Here is a 5,777-nt window from a genome sequence, read left to right as displayed (position 1 = left end):
TTTCAAAGGACAGAATAGAAAATATGTATTAATAAAGAATATACGTTTTATCTTTGTTGTTAAATTCCCCTGTTGAACACATCTAGTGATCACAAATTAATATTTTAAAATTTAAAATGTAAATTAAAGGGTAAAATGCTAGTGCTTTGCAACAAACTTTTAAAAATTAAACGTACAGGTTGTCTCAGAAGAGTAGAGGAGAAGCTAATCAAATATGATGCACTATTTATTTCAGTAAGTCATATTTGGAAGAGGAAGACAAGTTCTGAAACAAACAATCTAAGTCATGTCAAGAAGGCTTTCCAAGCTCCTCTCATTTTGATTCTATTTCAATTATTTTACTATTTCTTTTAAAGCTAATAGTTTCTAAATATATAATGCAGATTATTAAAACAGTTTACTTTTGTGTCTTTCTGCTTGTAAACTATTGGACATCTAACCTAAATTCTATAGAGACCTAGAAAAATGAAACTATGGTGTCAGAGAAAAATCAAAATGATCAGGAAAGTGGAGGAAACGTAATTTAAGTAGAGGCCATGGAGAGTTAAGTTTCTGGAGAAAACAAACAAACACTGATAAAAAGTTGTATTCCAAGGCTATGAAGTTATAACAATATAAATTGAATCATATTCAATTTATATGTACTGTGTTATGTACTGTGAAAGCTTTAAAGTAAGCCAGTTGATATTTAAACTTTTTCTAGATGGTATGACATTAGTAAGTGCACAATTTAGGGTTCACTAATGTTCTGAGACAGTCTTCTGGTTCTAATGCTGAAACTAATTGAAAGTCTAATCTAAAGTTATTTAACCTTGCTAAATCCCATAATGTATACCAATTTATAGGGGGCTTGTATTTGGGCATATTTTACCAGGATTAAAGGAGGGACTGTAAGGGAAATCTGAATTCCCTAATATTTTGTGGACATGTAATATGGTGGTGAAGAAGGCCCTCACCAGAGCCTGACCATGCTGACAGCTGGATCTTGGACTTCTCACCTCCAAAACTAAAACACAATAAAGGCTCACGCCTATGTTGCCCCTGCCCCTTCTGCCCCCTGACTATCCTTAGTGTTCTCCCAGGTGGCCCTAAGTGGGGAGCCGTGCCTCCTGTTTCTAGTAATGACACTGGTTTCCAGTACAAAGGAGTCCATGGATAAGCCACCCACTATCCCTGAGAGAAGGAAGCATAGCTATTCACATGGAAGAATGATTTTTCCTTGTTCTGAATTCTTAAAGCAGATTTTTCAAGTGAAATATTAAAATCGTTCCTACCATGGCCAAAACAAAATAACTTGATTACATCTTCAAGGTGTCTGTGATTCCCAAAAGCTTAAGAACTACGTAATTAAGCAATTTAATAATCTCTTTTAGGACAAAGATTGGACATCTCAAATCTATCAGTTAAATTCAGACTATGTATGGCTACAGAGTATTCTCATTTTTAGCTAAATAATGCAGTTAAATTCATTGATATAGAGTTGAGTCATGAGTAAAAATTAGAGATTTTCAAGAATTTACTGACAACTTCTCTAACTGATGTAAATGAAAGGAAATGTACCATTCCACAATCTAGCTCACGGTGGTATGCCATGAAACTTTCGGTCCAGCCACTCATCCACTCTGATTGTAAAAGACAATGAATATTGAAGGCTTGGATAAAAATAGTATAAAATATGAATAATGTTCAGCACCTTGTAATAATTTCAGTGGCTGCGAAATTTTTATCAGGAGGTTCACCTATACTTATAAAGGTGTTCAGGGTCACTGGGGTGCTGTCTTCCTTCGTAGACACGGATCCCTGTGTGACTATTGAGATAAACATTGCCTTTAAGAGCTTTTATGGCTCTTTGATGAATCTCTAATTTCAGTGATGTGTCCAAGCTGCTACCTGGTGACTAGTTCTGAAGGTAAGGAATGCTGCAAAAGTAATGCTAATTGGCAAATAAAACACACAAATTTACCAAACGTTGATTTATAAAGAATTGATATTGCAGCATTTGGACATTTTTTTTCAAGTATTATCTGATGCTGTTGTTCAAAGCAAAACTTGCAAGAAAAAAACAGGCAAGGAAAATTTTATTTATGGTTATTACAATAGAGATAAAGGTAAGAACTCTAGGTTCAATTTTGCTGAAAAAAAGAACAGGAGAGTTTTTAAAAGCTAGGGTCAGGGAATCATAGACCATCTGAGTTTGTTAATTGTCTTTATCCAAAGGAAAAGTAAACTTTCTTTTAAATTTGTGACAGCATCTAGTTTTATAACTTGGAGCAAGGCAACCACCACAGTTAGAATTCTACTCTCCCCCAGAGACTGGGAGATAGGTACACTGTCTTTCTTGATGATTACATTCCAATGAGATGACTCTCAGGTCTTTGAGAAAAACATCCTTGGGTTGTAAAATTGGCAGTAGGCTTTTAAGAAGATTTACATCTCAAAGAGGCAGAGAAAATTTCAAAAGTAAATGCTCTAAGAAAAGGAAGGTCAGGGCCTAGAGTCAGGAAGAAGCCTGCCTAAAAGTTTAGTGAAGCTGAGGGAAACACTAAGGTCACTACCAAACTTTCAAATGCACTTCACTTTCTTCATATGTCACAGAGTACCTGTCAATTACAGAATCACTGACTGTACCATGCTGCCAATAAGAAGTGACCATTTCAGCTAAGTCATTCAAAAAATGACATCTACCAAGACTAAGATTTTTTTTAAAGGAGGTTATATGAAATTTATATTCTACAATTTAGAGTAGATTTTCTTCCTGCCAGAAATTTATCTTAGAATTTTCTTCAGGTATTTATGTTGTTGTCCATTTTTAGTTGTCCATTTCCTATTGTTTCTACAGTATATTTTAAATTAGTGCATGAATGTAGTCTAATTGTTATTTTAGTGTATTGTATTTATCAGAAAAAGGGCAGTCATTTCTCTTGACATTTTGTACAGAGCACCTATATGCTTACATATATTTTGTCTTGATTATAGTGTGTGATCTGCTCAATCAGCAAAATGCTCAGAATTGTCCATTGCTACACTTTAGAGTCCATCATCCCTTGAGTGCACTGTTTCTGGGGCTTCCTTATTCATCCATTATCTATATCACTCACCCTGTGCCAAGAGCAATTATGAAACATGTTCTCTAGCCAACAACCTTGGTGGGAAAATAACCCCTTGACAGTGAATCTCTACCTTAGTGGCAGTAAGAAGGTGACTTTTCTCATTTCAACAATTAAAGGGACTTTATAACAGTCACATTTTCTCCCAGATGTACTGAACAAGGGTACTGAAAGAAAACATTTAGTGAGAGAAAATAAAGCATGAGAGATGCAGTTTTACCTACAAAGGGAATAGTAATATTCTAGTCCACTTCTTCACAGCCCTGAACTTCAGATTGTATTATTACCACTCCCAAGCAAAGAAGGAGGCCCTCATTGTTCAAATCCTAACTTCAAAACTATGACGTTAAAACTCTGCAGGCATTACTCTGATTACATTGACAAAGCTGTATTTTCTTGACTCCCAACACTTAAACACTCTTTTGTAAATTTAGTTGCCCAGAAACAGATTCTGAAACAGATACTGGCATGTGGAGGCTTACTGGGGATGGATTTCAGAAGTACAAGTCTATAAAGCAGTGAGAGAATCAGAATTGAGTAGAGGGAGGAGTTGAACTACTGTGGTATATTTTCAGCAGCGATCTTGACAGAACTCAGAGAAATTCTAAACCTGGATGGCCTTCAGAGATGCCTTAGATTGAGGCAAGGGAGTCTGGGCTTTGGGCTCTCTTATTGATGAGTGCTTGAATGTTGACTGTCATAGGAGGGATTGATTGAGGTGACTTTGAGCAAACAGCTGGCTTCCTTCGGGAAATTTATGAGGGCCTATGTGCTACAAGTGAGGAGCAGCTACCACTTTCAGCTCTCATGGGAATTAAGTCCTCAGTACTGAAAGGGGATCTGAGTGACACAGCACAGCATCCTCTTTAATCTAAGATTTGTACATCTTTGATTGACTTGCTTGATATAATACATTTATGCAAACTGGGAATAGTTTCACTAGAATTATGTTTTTTTTTTCTTTTCTTTCTTTCCTTCTTCTTTTTTTTTTTTTTTTTTTTTTTGACAGGTTGTCTCTCTGTTGTCAGGCTAGAGTGTAGTGACACAATCGTCACTCATTGTAGTTTTGACCTCCTGTGATCAAGTGATCCTCCTACCTTAGCTTCCCAAGTACTGATGTCTTGTATCCTAGAAAAACTTGCCAATCATTGGAGCAAAGTAAAACTTCAGCAGCTGCAAATGAAATTCAGCATCTTTCTCCTATAGTACCCATTCTAGATTCCCCTCACCTTCCATTAGTGCATCTGCTTATATAGTAGCTTACTCCACCACCCCTAAGAAATCTACACCTCTGATCTTCATGCTCTTTTTCTTCACCTTCAAAAGTATGGAGGGCTGTGCAAGAGATCCTGCACTGGATCATCTTGGTGCCAATTGTATACTTCACTGTCCCCAGTAGGTATTAACAGATTTACCTCCTTGTAATGTTCTTCTCGATCTCTTGGCACAAGGAATACAAAGTTATTAGGTGTTTGTCATAACCTACAGTTTAATGTGAAACTTACTGTGCCCCTGATATAATGACTTCCCTTCTGGAACGAAGACCACTGGACTAGGGTCTTGAGTAAAAGAAGTATAATTTTACTTAAGTGCAATACCAGAAGTCATGGTAAGTGATAAGTTGTGAGGTCTCTTGAGGTCTGATCTCTGGAAATGCCAGGACATCATTTCTGCCACATTTTTAGTCAAAGCCTGTCACGGGTCATCCCATATTCAATGTGATGCAAAATAGGAGGTACCTGTTAGTGATGAGATAAACAAAGCCACATTGTAAGAGAGCATGCAAGGAACTGTAGCATCTTTTAGAGTACTCTATCACATTTAACCATTCAGATGATATATGTTGAACTAAAGCAAGGGACTTTGTAGCCATATCATCCAGTCATTAGATGTGAGCTGCAGATGTGATTATGTTATGTTATATGGAAAAGACGAATGAAAAAAGTGAAGGGATATTTTATATTTGATTAAAATTAACTTTTAAAACAATTTTTTAAAGTTGTTTTAATGTTTATGCATATGTAATAGTTATACATATTTATGAAGTGCATGTGAGATTTTGATACAGTATACAATATTTAATTATCAAATCTTGTAAATGAGGTATCCATCACTACCAACATTTATCATATCTTTGGGGTGAGAACATGTTAAACCTTCTAACTAATTTGAAATATAAAATAGTTAATTATAGTCACCCTATTGTTCTACTAAACACTAAATCTTATTCCAACCTTCCAAGTGTATTTTTGTAACCATTAACCAACTTCCCCCTATTTCCCCCCTCTTCACTACCATTTCCAGCCTCGGGTAACCGTAATTCTTCTCTCTACCTCCATGAGTTCAATATTTTTAGCTTTCACATATGAGTGAGAATGTGTCTATTTGTCTTTCTGTACCTGGCTTATTTCATTTAATATAATGTCCTCCAGTTTCATCCATGTTTCTAAAATGGCATGATTTCATTTTGTTGGCTAAAGTATTGAATTATGTATATAATGTATATATACCACATTCTTTTAATTTGTTCACTGATTGATGGACGTAGGTTGATTCCATATCATGGATATTGTGAAATTGTGTTTCAAATAACATGAAAGTAAAGACGTCTCTTTGATATATTGATTTTCTTTTTTTGGTTATATACCTTTCTTTTTTTTTTTTTTTTTT

Source organism: Rhinopithecus bieti, unplaced genomic scaffold, assembly GCF_001698545.2.
Source record: "Rhinopithecus bieti isolate Rb0 unplaced genomic scaffold, ASM169854v2 scaffold_12003, whole genome shotgun sequence".
Lineage (NCBI taxonomy): Eukaryota > Metazoa > Chordata > Mammalia > Primates > Cercopithecidae > Rhinopithecus > Rhinopithecus bieti.
This window is presented reverse-complemented; position numbering follows the sequence as displayed.